This window comes from Buteo buteo, chromosome 13 (assembly GCF_964188355.1).
Source record: "Buteo buteo chromosome 13, bButBut1.hap1.1, whole genome shotgun sequence".
NCBI lineage: Eukaryota > Metazoa > Chordata > Aves > Accipitriformes > Accipitridae > Buteo > Buteo buteo.
This window is the reverse complement of record NC_134183.1, coordinates 31,411,376-31,426,321: the sequence shown is the minus strand read 5'-3', so window position 1 is coordinate 31,426,321 and position 14,946 is coordinate 31,411,376. Positions and strand designations below refer to the sequence as shown.

At 40.7% G+C, this 14,946-nt stretch overlaps 1 protein-coding gene across 1 annotated transcript in view; it reads right to left on the bottom strand.

The window, feature by feature from the left end:
• RNF111 (ring finger protein 111) overlaps positions 1-5,424 on the bottom strand; it is a 59,513-nt gene extending 54,089 nt beyond the window's left edge. Inside the window, exon 1 of the mRNA XM_075045398.1 lies at positions 5,261-5,424. The gene's annotated coding sequence lies outside the window, so the exon portion shown is untranslated. The remainder of the gene's footprint in view (positions 1-5,260) is intronic.
• Positions 5,425-14,946: the final 9,522 nt, after the last annotated feature.

Here is a 14,946-nt window from a genome sequence, read left to right as displayed (position 1 = left end):
TGTATTTTGGAACACCAACAGTCATTTCTTTCCTCTCTTTAAAAAGGTGTATTTTTATCCTTTCAGCAAGGCTCTCCCATCAGATAAATCAAGACACCAAGAAACAGGATAATAAAAAAGCTTATAAAATTCGTACAAGACCTTCAGCAAAAGTGAGATAACCTAAGTACTACTACTTCCCTTTCTCAAGGGCAGAGAGCCAAACAAGACTGATTCATGCATGACCCTGACGCAATGGAGGTTGATCAGAGGGCTTGGAGCCATTTAAGAAGCTGCACCCCCAACAAAATCCCATGAAGATCGAATCTCAGTGCTATCATGCCCTGGTCCAACAAAAATAAAGAACTCAGCAGTTCACAGAAGAAAAACCCCACTTGTTAGCCTAAAAGGGGCAGTCATGCCCTATTCCTTTCATTCCTATCAAGCAGGGACAACCTGTACAATGCAGAGTAAGCAGCAAGAACACAAATATCCGATATTCAGTTCCACTATCAGCAAAACAAGTGCAATCAGATTTCGAAACTTTATTGCATTGTTCTTCGCTTTTGGTTGTTCTTCATTTTCACTACTTCATGAGACAAACTGTTCTTTTAAAGCTTGTTTTAACTACTATATTTTAGCATACTATATATTGGTCTGCTAATCTTTGCTGGCAAATAAAGCAATTGATAGTTAAAGATCTATGCATCTTTATAAAACAGCAACAATCAGAAAGTAATCTGAAACTCTATTATGTTTGCTTTGATATTATGTAGCATCAAACACATCTTTATTCACAGGACAATATGAAATACCATTACAAACCGCTCTCAGTTTCCTTTGTTTGCTTTAATGCACCCACAGTGATGACAGATACACCAATTTTTGAATGACAAAATTACCTGAGAATTCTCCAAGCAGAATACTTATCTTTTGCCCTACAGAAAGGTACAGTATTTCAGAATAACATGCATAGTATTAGTCACAAATGGCATGATAACATTCTGGAGACAGGTTCTTGCCTACAGTCAGCCAAAGACACTCCATGACATCCAGCCCAGACCTAAGAGTTTGTCTGTGCTTTGCAGAGGGGTGCTACAGTTACATGAGCCACAGCAATGCAGACAGGCTTACTCACTCCTTGCAGCCAATTCTAGGAACCATCACTGGCTTGGAAGCCTACACTTAAAGTGAAACAATGTTATTTCAAGTACAGTACTACTCTTACTAACCTTTGCAAAGCCATCTCAAAGACAAGTCAGACCACAGTAACTGTACTGCAAAGTCCTGTAAACAGCAGTATCCATCCTCTGGACCAGCAAAGTTTCCTTAATTTTATCTCTGAAAAAAATTCATCTGAGACCTTCAAGGTTCGTTTCTTCATGCATAAGTCCACTCAGATCAGTAAAGCAATTATCTTGCAACAGAAATGTCAGGCCACCTATAGAATAGCTACAGAATGCCTCTGCTATGCCACGTTATCATTCACCTCTGAGACATACCACCACTGTATTCTTACAAAGAGACTATTGAAAGTGTCTGTCTCATCTTCTAACTGAATCCAGCACAGGACAGCTACAAACAGAAGAGCTCTTCCCTAGGACTGATCTATGGCCTGGCTCCAGCAGGAACAGACAGAATGCACGGAACACGCACAGCTGGAAGTGCCTCAGCTACATGAGTTGGCAGGCTAAGAGCAATTCTGCATAGAGTCCCACGAACAAGTTAGTTCTCCCGCAATACACTGTGAATCAGTCCAAGATCATAACGCACCCATAGAAATCCTAGCATCAACCAAGCATCAGTGAAGCATTAGCATGCACATAGCCACCTGGACAAGGAATCTGGCTTTGCACAATGGATGCAAACAGGTGTATTTGACAAACATGGTATTCACAAGCACATTCTTCACTCTAGACCGTTTCTTTGCTCTGTCCTAGGCTTAAACTCAGTTAGCTACATTAACACTATGTAAATCATGGTTTTAAGACATAAGCATTATGATTTGGCAATCAGGAATGTTTTGACTTCAGTGAACTCCAAGACAAATGTAACAGCAACGAACTTGGGAATAAGAAGCAGTAGCTTTATAAAAGAATGATAAAATACACTTTTTTTATTGGAACTTAAGATCTTAACTGGGAATTCTGCTTCCAGAAACAGTTAGGGAAGTCCCGAGTTACACAGTCATCAAAAATAATTTAAAAATTTACTTCTTGGTTCCCCTAGAAGTTTTGACCTTTGACGTATGTGTAACTGTTCTTAATGCAGTGTCCTTTTGCAAACACTTCTCGATAAGGCTTTGAGAAGCAAAGTACGACATGATCTTTGCCACAACTTCTAACAAGAACCTTGGAGGTGAGAATGATGAGATTAACCATTGAGACAGTTTTATGCTATTCTTCAGGAAACCTGTTAGAAGTAGGGGATTTTTCAGATATTAAATCGAGTAGATCTACCAGTTTAACAGGGAAGGACAGTGCAGCAGACTTCTCCACTCTTCACCCAGTAGAGCCAAGCGGCAGTGGGTAAAAGCAAATATTTTACTCCACAGAAGCCAAGTATTAGGACTGCACTTTATTGGCAAAAAAAATACAGAAGGAAGTCTCTTGCTAGTGAAGTCGTGAACCAGCCTTCTCAGATTTCACTTGGTAAACACTTAATAAGGAAGACATCACTTTAATTCACAGTAGTTACTTTTCCAAATAGCACAACCTATATAAACCCCATAAAACAGCAAAATAATCTCGTTAGCAAAATCCCTTCCCCTCTGCTCCATTAGGGGTCTCTGTTAGGCCTGACATCAGCCCACCAAGAAAACCAATCTAAAACCTGAAGGAAGTTCACTAGTGTAACACTTTGGCTGCGGATACATTTTGTGTTTCTTTTAAGAGCACTGTAGACTTTGGAAGCAGCTGATCACTGTCACTTACACTGACAAAACTTAAAGAGACTACGACTGGGAGTAATTACCCTATACCTATGTTGTACACATGTCCCATACGACATTACTCAATATACATGTTTCTAATCTCTTCTCAACCTCACTGACATGCAAAAAGCTAAATCACTACAGATCTGGTAACAAAACTAACCTAAAGGAGGCTGCACATTAGTAAAGCTGTGGGGAAACCTTTATACAACATCTGCCTATGGCAAATCCATCTCTTTGTACTATCCCCATGGTTTACATCTGAATCAAATCATCCCATTCCTGTCCCATTCCCCCAGCAATTTTTTCTCCATTTATTCAACTGCCTGACATCTAAGCCTCCACAGCTCATCAGCTAGGGAGGGGGGCACTACTACCTATATCTTTCTCAAAAGAATATCCTCACCATTAGAGGAAATACACACAACTGAAATGAAAGATTCTTCATCTTGGGGAAAAAAGGCAGTAACTGCTGTCAGCTAAACCTTATTGCAACATGACCACCTCCACTGATCTGGTTACGTAGGTCTACAAAGTTATTAATTTAAAGTGGAAGTCACAGATATGTTAAGATACATTCTTAATACACTTTTACAAAAGCAACTGCTCCGTAAAAGACACATTTCTGAAAGGTCAGAACGTTCCCGTCTAGATTTGGAAAGGACACATGAAATATGCATGAATGCTAAGAGCTGTTGTTCACCCCTGGGCTCCCAATACTAGACACAACCACAGCTATAGCTGCCAGGGCTTCAACCATCAATAAAAATAAACAGATTTTTAAATATGCGAGACTTCAAGAGTTTTAAAACAGGAAGCTTGGTGTCTCACCCACTTTTATTTAACTGAAGTGAAATGCGAAATGTGCACACAGCCTTACCCATCTTATGAATTCAATAGGTCATTTTATATTGTGGATGACAGCATAAGACAGGTGACCAGATGTTCACTTTATCAAATGAACCAAGATCACATCCTTCCCTATCAAGCCTTGCACACCAGTAAGAACATAAATCTGAATTGGTGATAATCTTGGCTAATGTGTTTTGGTTTTTTTTTTTGTTTTGTTTTGTTTGGGTTTCTTTTGCCTCAGGTAGTCCTTCTATACAACAAAAAGATGAATAAAAAAATTTAAATTGGTAGAAAACTACCTTCACAGCAAGGACTACAGGTATGTGAATTATAAGCAGCTTTCATTTTTGTTTCTAAGAGTGACAAAATATTCTAATTCTTTAAAAATTAATTTTCCTCAAAAATGTTTCTACTAAGTATTCAGAATTAATCTGTCATTGGAATTTTCTACTGGTTATGATAAAGACAATATAAGGCCTTATTTTACCACCTAAAAACCTAGTTTTCCTTTATTAGTTTATAACACAGATATTCCACCCTGATAAATGCTACCTAGGTTGCCATGCTGAACAGTCAATTCTTATCTTTTTTGTCAAATATTTGTTCCTGAAGTAATCGTGCTAAAATCAAATAAAGTTGGGCTATTACAGCAAGATCTTACTTCCTGCAATATAGCTTCTTTTGGAGGAGTACCTGACTATCAGGGATTAAGGGTATCATTTAATCAGCTAAAGCAATCAGGCCTTGCTTACAATCTCACAAAACTGTCTCAAGCCATGGAAGAGCTTATTCAAACAACACAAAAATTCCACAAACATATGCTCAGGCCTAATTGCCCGAAACACAGACACTTTAAAAAGTACATAGATCCTTAACGCCTGCCCATTTTAGTACGAGTTACAAACCTACGCACCTCTGAAGATCCTGGCCTACATTTCTGAATGAACACTGCTTCCTTGTTTATCAGGCCAAAAACATCTGACTGTTTTTTTTTTAATATGGGTTAAGAAACAGAATACCAACTTTGCAAACAAAACAAATGACGTTATGACAAACCCTATTACGCACACAAATAAAACTCATTTCCCTACGGGAAAATTTGTGACAAATTTTCAAGGAGACAAAACCCGAAAGAGTGCCGCGGCTTCCCGCAGTGAAGATACTGCTTTGTGCATCAACGAGGCACTGAAAAAAATAAGAAAAGGCGGGGGGGGGGGGGGGGGGGAGGGGATCAGCGTGAAGTTCCCAGCCGCCCAACTGCCCCCGCGCCCCTCCGGCCAGCTCCGCCGGCAGAGCCGGCCCGGCCCGGCCCAGCCCCGCCGCGGGCCGGTCGCCGTTGCCGCCACCGGGGCGGGGCGGGGCTGCGGAGAGATGGGGAGCCCACCGCCCCCCTCCCGGCCCCGCCGGGCCCCACCCGCCGACAGATAATGCCCCGCACGGCGCGGGGCAACGCCACGGCCGCTCCCCGCCGCCCCCGTACCTCCCGCCGCCCCGTACCTGAGACAGTGAGGCCGAGGGGGAAGAGGCGGGTGCCGCCGGCGCCCTGCTCAGGGCCGGAGGGGAGGAAGCGGCCCCGGCGGGCGCCGCAGGGACCCCGCGTCGCTGCCTGGCGCGGCCCGGGAGGCCACCGACTCCTCCTCGGCGGCGCCCTGCCCCGCCGCCCGCCCCCTCGCGACGCCGCTGCCTCCCCCTCCCCCCCGGCCTGGCCGCAGCCGCCCGGGCCCCGGTGACACGCCGCGAGGCGGGCGACGTTTTGTTGTTGCGCAGCCCCCGCCGCCGCCGCCGCCGCTCCCTCCCCAGACGCAGCGCGACACTCGGTGCTGCTTTACAGCAGTCCGCAAAGCGCAGCCGCGCCGGCTCGCGCCCCTCCTCCCGTCAGGCGCCGCGCCCCCTGCTGGGCGGTGAGCGCTGGCGCAGCGCCGGGCTCCCCTCACCCGCGGGCGCCCGGGCCGGGACCCCCCGCCTCGGCACCGAAATGACGCCGACGCCGCTTCAGCGGCTGCTCGCCCCGAAGAGGACCAGGAGGACCCGTGCAGAGGTCGGGGACGGCAGCTCAGGCGGGACGGCAAGCAGGCAGCCGCCTCTGCCCTGGCCAGCGGCGCCGCTGCTGCTGCGGCGTTTCTCCTCCTAGGTCTCGTATCAAAGCACTCGCCTTCCCCCCAGAGCCGCCTCTTACTTTCGCCTCACGGCGGCCGACGGCTGCTCAGCTGTCGCTAAGCCGGCGGAGTCGAACGGCGAGCTCAGCAGGCCCCGCCGGGGCTGCCATGGCCGCTCGCGTTCTTAGCTCACTGCGCCGGTCCTGCCCCACCGCCACGCCTGGTGCTGCCGGAGCTGCGTTAGCGCCGTACCCTGCTGCCGTCCGCGGAGCCAAACAATAGGTGCAGCTGCTGGGAAACGCGGACAAACCGCATCTCCTCTCGCTGGAAGTAGGGATTTAATTTGCCTTTACTGCAGCAATGCCCTTACTGACCTAGGAACGGGTGAGCCTGCCCGCTCCCCCTACTGAACCACCGCGCTACCCCTGTCAATACACCTGGTAAGGAACCGCTCCAGCTGGGAGGGAGGTACGTGCCTTCTGTACAGCCACCACGTCTCACAACCTGCCCAGCAGCACGGCAGGCATCACAACGCTGCAAAACCTCTCACTTCGCAGAAAGCCCGAGCGCTTGTTAACTTCGTAACTGCCCAAGTCTGCCAAAGGCCACGACGCCTTTCTGTCAGAGACGACCCTTCGTCAACGTTAGTGTACGCATCCAAAACACTTCCAGCTTAAAACACTGGATAGAAAAGGGTCATATACTGTCAGTGACCAGCAGATATATAAACCCAAGGTTTTGGAGCAGGAAGGCGCAGTCTGATCTACTGTTAGTAGTAGTTAAAGATCTTACTCCAATAGGATCCAGTAATAACTCCATAATTAAAGATCTTACTCCAAATGCACTGCCACCAGAGAGTCATCTGTATAAAAGAGTTCTTACGTGCTTTGGGGGAGCTAAACAACCTTCATGCATCATTACAAAAGAAATCGTCATCGAGAAAAAATGCATTTTGAGACTGTTAATTGAATGTGTTTCTGAATGGAATTTCCTTAAAGCAAGAGCGGATAAAACAACGTAGAAACTATTTCTCAAGCAAGGAAAAAAGGCTTTAAGGAAAGACTCTACTTCAATAAATGCCTGCCTCAAAAGAAGACAAATTTCTAGGCGCAGGAAAAAAGATTACCAACAAAAGGACTATCGGAATATGTCAAAAAGTGTAGAAACAAAGTGCAAAAGGTGCTAGACCACATAAATGATATGAAAATAAACAAGGTTTTCAGCTTTATGCATAATGCGAGAGCACAGGCAAAAGTGAGACTTGCATACAGTGAAGGCAGAAAAAAGGATCAGAGGTGATTTCATGTTATTCCAGAACCAAAATAATAATTCATTTCAGTTTTCAGTAAAGACAAAAATACAGGTCATTCAGCATTAACTTGCTACCCTTTTCTACACAGTTTTTCTGGGTGTTTCGTTGCTTTTTATTTTTTAAATCAAGGAAATGCAACAGTATGTTGCATCCAGCCAGACTTCAGTAATCAATGACATTGGGCCACATATGAAACAATCACTGAAACTGGGGAGAATGGGGAGAAGTATAAAAATCAGAAACATGACTAAAACACTCAACAGGAGATAGCAACAGACAGTGGAAAAAAGGTCGTATCATATTCAATGGAGGTCACTAATGGCTTGATTGTGTAAGTCACTTTAGTATTTCTCATTAATAATTGGAATCAAAGTTGATTAATAAAAATCTGCTGGAGGGGGGGAAATCAAGACAATACATGGGAAGAACTGAATGACTCTGAAGACCAAACTAATAGGAGCAAGGTGAAAAAAAGTAGAGTAAAATTTAAAGAATGTGCACTTGAATATTAATGACTAAAAGTTTTGGTATATATTCGGTATTTGTCAGGTAGAAGGCAGTAGGATGAGAACATCAATAAACTATGTAATTAAGAAAATGACCAACAGCCAACAACATGAAAAAAAGCAAACATGTCTGTACAATATTTTGGTCTAAATATTTTTCAGAAAGAAAGGTTTCAATGCTACAGCAAAAATTATTCCTGATGTAGTGTTACAACTACTTTATCCAGCTTTTAAAAAATATGTATTCAGGGAAGATGAACTCTTATCTTAACAGGATACTCAAGGGAACATAACGTAGATAATATGAGAGGAAGCTAATGAAATTTGGCTGGATTACCTTAAGAAATGAAATGAGTGTTCTCTATAAGCTGATCAGAGGCTAATACCAATAAAAAAAATACACCAACTAGTTATGTATTTACCTATTTACGTCATAATTGTTTTGAACACTCATGACAAAGATGACAGAAAGATAGTTTTTGGCAGAGAAAATGTACAGAGTCACTCTGTGCTCACCAATTGAAAGACACAGAATGACCATTTCAAAAACAAAAAACAAGAGGCTCTAGAGTGGCTAGAAATTTCAATTCACAAATTAAGCAATGCAGGGTAAATATAGATAGTCTTGATTTTCTCTCATTGCAAAGTCAGAGTGACCAGATGATCTGTAAATGCTTTAACTGTATATGATTTGACAGACCCTCCCTCCTTGGGTAAATGAAAATAAATTAAAGGCACAATTCCTAGGATCTTCATTTAATATGATTTCCTAATTCCTGTTTCACTATGGGCTAGCAGCTGACAAGAACATACTAAGTTGTGGGCCAGCTCACCCTTAACTTAATACTTGATAGAAATTAGTTTGGCAATTATTGACTGATTATTAACATAATTTTTAAAAGAAAAGTGATGGAGAAAATGCACTTCAATGCCCAGAATTATTCATAATTATTTTTAAAGGGTTTTTTTACATTTATTTTTTAACTTCTATCTATGCCCTTTGATATATTTATTAAAGTTACTTCTGCCATTATTTTAGGATCTTGCAGAGATACAGTTGTCTTGAAAATATTTTATTGATTCCTTGTACAAAACCAAAAGATTCTTCTTTTCACACTTCTTAGCTGCAAAAAACCAAAAGGTTAAATCGATTCATTCTAAATCACAAATGCAAATTTCAGAATAGCTTTCAGGCTAGGTGTCATCAATTCATACTGAACTCTTCAACTTCCTCTAACTACAGCTAAACAAAACCATTTATATGCGCACCCCAGGGCCTGGCAAAACTAAAGACATAGAGAAGAAACTATCTTATCTAAGATCAAAATATGCCAACCAACAGGAGATTGCTCTTTACGTTTTTGGCAAAACAACAAAAATCAAAGCAAGCCCCTATCCTGAGGTACCTTCAGCAGCTCAGCTTCATAATTGGACACAGTTCTATGCAGGAGTGCTGTTTCAGTTTGCTTGCTCACAAATGAAAGCTAGTCACAGCTTTTTCCAGATGCAAACACCAGCTTCTGGAACCCAGTCCTACTGGGCATGTGGCCAAGGTGCAAGCTGCACACTTTCAGAAAGAGATGTCTTTGCTCAGAGCTCTGTTAACCACAAGCCTGGTAGTGTCCAGGACAGTATGAATAGTATATACTTATAAATCTCCTGCCTATGTACCCGAGTATGTATCTCCTGCCACAAATACTGCTTCTGGAGGAGCTCAAAATCACTTGCAGCCAGGGCACTAATCCAGATGAAACAGCCCATCCTTGATGTTGACATCATATGTAGTTGTGCAGACTTAAAATGGACCATACTTAAGCACATATTTAAATGTTTGTAAGTGTTAAGTCAATTTACAATTACTAGTAACATTAATGAACTGTAAGGCCTCTTGTGGTAGTATGTTGTGAGGATAATACAGGAAAACGTATCACAAAAATTGTGGGATTGATATTCAGATGATACAAACTGTCACAGCTCAAATCAGTCCAGACAAAGATCTTGCCAGTGAAAACTGGAGAAATAGGGAAGAGATAAAAAATGCTGCAAGACTCGTGTTATGAAAAATTGCTAGTAGGAAACAAGAAAAGACTGATGCATTTGCAGAGTCAAACCCAAAAGTCGATAGCTGTCTGTGCTATATACTTTATGACAATAAATGCAGGAAATTTCCTTATGTGATGATCTAAGAGCTTTCAAAAGCACTGGAAAATAACACACGCCACTCAGGTAACTGTGTATTTTTAAAACATATGGAACAACAAAATACCCTACATCACAGTAAAATGTAGATACAGCAATGACCCACTAGTCACTCATTTAATTTCATATTGTAGTGCCTGATAAGGCTTTGAAAGGTTAGAAACAGCATTTTCACAACTCATTACTTCAGAAATTATGCAAATCCCTACTAAGGTCTCAAGCAGTTAGATATTCTAAGTAAGACATTTTAAGTATTTAAGTTGTGATAATTAAGAAGGTGTGGTACATATAATTACTTAGAAATAGCTACTTTGTTGACAGTATTTTTAATGGCTTGTCTTCTTATCAAAAAACAAATATAGCACCAACCTGTTAATAGAAAGATCACGAGATATTCCTTTATAGTCTTTCAGTGCTTGTACAATAATGGGGCCAAATACATTTTTGCGTTTTAATGATGAATCTGCAGCTATTTTTAGGGCAATTATGTTTAAAACAAACAAAAGCATCCTGCATTTAATGGTCTGATTTCACACTAAGAAATTCAACAGCCATTTGCTAGCATGTACGTATACTTTCAGTGGTAAAATAAAGGAAAATATTTGTGTTTGATTTACAAGTAGATTATGATGTTCTCCTTGCTGTTCTGTAGAAGAACTGTAATGAGAGCTACTTAGAGATCAGGAACTCATTTCTACAACCTTCTTCTGACTGCTCACCATACAGTATATCAATAATACATCAAAAAGAAAACTATACATTTGGAGTGGAAAAAGCTATTTTTTTATAGCAGTGATGCATATTAAATTATGAGTGATTCTTAATCTCAAAACGTATCTATTGTCAGGCATTCACTGAAAACATCTCAAATGGTATTATTCATTTTTTCTTTGCCTGCAGAGGAAAGAAATAGCGCAGCAAACACACCAGCTAATAATTTTTAAATGTAAGCTTGGTCAGAGGCTTGAATACAGTCAGATTGGTATCAGGAATTACTAAAAGCAAACTTTTAAATTGTAGTAACCAGGCAACGTAACATGAGAACGGGGAAAAGACTCAGTGCCTTTCAAAGTAAAGGGGACGCTCCTGTTGATTTCAGTTAATCTAGCATCAGTCCGATGTCTCGCTCTTTTTAAATAAGGGTTAGATCCAAAAAGGAACTGAGTCATTGCATCATTTATTGCTGTAATAACTAGCTTTGACGCAGTCAGCACCCAAAGTAGAATCCAAAATACTGCATTAGAAACTTGGATTTCTGAAGCAAACAAACAAAAGCCTGAAGTTACAAGTGAAAACATACACTGCAAAAATCAGTTTTTAAACAACCAGTATGTTAAGCAGAGAGCTGCATATAGCTTTGCTCATAAAAAGACATGTAAGAGCAATGCGTCTCAAATGAGACAGGATCCTGTTTAATTGTAGGTACTTTATTTGGACGTGACCTTCCAGCACCCCCAACCCCTGCCCTTTCCTTAAACCAATGTCTCTTTTTGTTTTAGAAAGCTTTTTAGAAGGGGATATGAACAAATGGGTGGCTGTGTGAAGAGGAGGAAACTGGGACAGCCTGTTCTACTCTAGGTGAATGCTCTAGCCAGGAGGCTTCCTTACGAAAAAAAAAAAAGGCAAGAACTACTTCTCTATGTTTTAAAAACATTGAGTCTCACTGCATTTTTACAGAGCCTAATCATGTTAAAACTGCACAGAGTATACCAACCGCATTAAGCCATAAAAGAAGATGAAATAGCTACTGTTTGGTCCTCTGTTATGCTTCAGTGTGAGGCTGGCAATAGACTAGTCAGCATTGTTGAAACTGGGATAATCTTCTGTGCAGAAAAAAGCAAAATTACAGACCCCAGCGAAAAACATTAAAAATCTAAGGACATTCACAACTTTCAGGTGTCTCGCAAGACAGACAAAAAGGAATTTATAGGAGCACAGTTTTGGACTTCTGTCTTTGTTGTCGTTTAAATACGAATATCTGGGCCAAATGCTTCTCCTCTTTCAAAGTCTATTACTATTTCCTAATCAAACTTTACCACAAATTTCAGAACCCAATGGTATAAAACAATCTTCTCTTTCTAAACTAGTAGATGTTTCAAGAGACTACAAAAGGACAAATGGAGTATTTCTCTTAAAAAAAAAAACAACCCAAACAATCAAACAAACAGGAAATTAGAAACCAGCCAACTTAATTAAAATTCCTGGACAAATTCAAGATAATTGTAGATACCTGGAAAATAACAAAGTGATAAATAACAACCAACATGATTTGTTCATGACAATCTATCAAACCAACCTAATTTCCATTTATGGTTCCACAGACATGAATTAGCTGAAAATCTTCACTTCAGTGAGGCTTTTGACATTCTGTTCCATTGACATTTTCATAAGGAAGGTAAGGAAATCTGATCTGGACAGAAACTACATAGATCTGGTGGAAAATTGGTTGTACTCAGAGGATCACTATTAGTAGTTTACTATCAAACTTTAAGTCTATATCAAATAGAATTCCTCATACACTTCAATATTGTAATCTCTGGGTAAAGGCTTAGAGATTATGCTTATAAACCTGCAGGTGACACCAGGTTGAGAGGTACTACAAAGAACAGAAGACTAGAGTTTGAAATCATTGCAGGGGGCAGGGGGGGAAATTCTATAAACACAAGTGCAAAGTTCTGCACTTAGCAAGAACTAATCAACGGCACAGAAAAGAGGTATTGTAATAAACTTGTTGAAAAGAACCAGTAGGTTTCATTTCAACAAGTTCATGAGGTTGAAAAAGGCATACATCCTACTGAGATGCATAGTCAGAAGTGTTGTCACCAAGATAACTCTGAGAAGTTGTGGAAATATTGGACCGCAGCTAGAGAGGTGCAACAACAAAATGTCAAGTGTTTCAGAACTCTGATTAAAGAAAGGAAATAATCCATGCTTTTAATAAAAAATATAAAAAACTGAGCAAAAATATGGTAAGTCTTAGCTTATGTAAAAGGGTGCTACAAAAAGAAAGGGAACACTGTCCCTTGTATTCACTTCGAATAACAAGGCTAAATTGCAGCAAAAGGGATTTAATCTAGACATTCGAAAAAGGATAGTTAAGGACCGGACTAGACTAGACTGCCTGAAGAATGAGTGGAACCTGTGTTTAAGGCTTTAAGAACAGGTTAGGCAAATATCCATCAGGGTTGTTTTCATAATAGCTTATTGTGCCTTGAGGCAGGAGGATGACTGAGAATATGTCTTAAGGTCCCTTTTGGCTCTGTTGGTTGTTTTTTGTTTGAGGGGTGGGTGGGTGGGTTAGGTGTGCAGCTTTGACATCTACATGACATCAACCAACAAGCTGTGAGGTTTAGGTAAGTCAAGCAACCCCAATAAAACAGTGCAAGTATTGTATTTATTAGCCCTTCCATCTTCTTTCCTGAAATTAGACACACTAAACTTGTCTTCACCAACACTAGAACCTAACTAGTGGGTTTTGTGTGTATTTGTGCAACAGTTTACCACAGTAAAACTGACAGCCCCGACTGAGACTTTGTTGCACCGCCAAATTCAAAATAATATGCAAATGAAATACATGTAGGACTTTTTCATGCACTGTTTAAACATTATACAAACACTCACAAAAATCTGCTTCTGTAGTCTAAAGTTAAGCTAAAGAGTTCATTTCAAAGTCAACCCTAATGTATTTGACATTAATACAAACGTTATCATAGAAGATAGCATAAGCAAGAATATAATAATATATTCATTCCTTATTTAAGATTGTTCTTTTTATAAAATCTTGGTACCAAGCGCAACAGCACCATTATATATCTAAAACCTACATGCACTTATTAGTCTAAACTGTGTTTTCTTTTAGACTTCTGTGCATACTTAACTTTTAAATACATGGATATTAGTCTCTGATAACTACGTAAGCAAAGTATTATTTAAATACTTCCAAGTGCATTTTGAAAGAAAAGAAGAGGATGGTGTTACAAATCTTTAGGATTCAGGACTTAATTTGCACAAAAAGTTGTTTAACCAAGATTAAATAAAATGAACCCTCGTTCATTTTTTCATTCTTATCGATACGCAATTTCTGAATGAAGAGACAAAACAAGAGGATTGCTGTGATTTAAACTGGTTTAGATCACTTAAATTCACAGATTCTGCCTCATTTGAAGATTTAATAGCAGCTGTAACATCTCATATTGACAAAAATAACTTCAAGCGTTCCCTACAGAAAGGGAATGAAATGATAACTGAGAGGTAACACCTTCCATTACCTGGTATAAATACAGCCTAATAAATCATAACAAACAGTACTTTATTTGTTAACAATTTAAAACATTAGTATTGCATTTTTCTAGAATACTTCCAATTAAAAAAACTGTTACAAAAATAGCTCTACTTCTCCCTAGATTGTTCTTTCTCTAATCTTTAAAATCATTGGAGCTACTGATTAAAGGAACTACTATTTCACCTGAATAAAATCGGTAAAGTCAGCATCAATTATTTAAGCATATTTCTTAAACTCTGAGAAATCAGTGGCCAGAGCAAGCAAGAAGGTACAACCCAACTTGTTAATGCGAACGAAGCACCACTAATGTGTAAATAAACATTTTGCTTTTATTTAGAGATTTTTTTTTTCAAACAATCAAAGAATTATTCTGACACGCATCCAATGAACGTTTCATTGCAAGAGCTCACAAACCGAAAGAGCAGATAAGCAAAGCTTTCAAAAGCCCACCAAAAAAAGAGAAAACCTGCAGCGGATTCCCGCCCTGGGAGACCACCACCTGCCCTTCAGCGCGGCCGGGGGGGGGGCCGAGCGGCTGCTCCCAGCTCCATTACGGCCCCGCTGGAACCTTACACCGTTCGCACTCGATCAAACTCACTACACACGGCTGCGCCACCACACACATGCAATCACCGCACACTTATGAAACGTTATTTTTCTCCTGAACAGGCCCACAGGTGCATAAAGAGAAAGTCTTGAAACACAAGCTCTGAAGGGAAACCAGCGAAAGACGAGCCCACAGGATCAGGGTTAGCGTGCTGCTTTCCTCGGGCCGGTCCCAGGCCAGG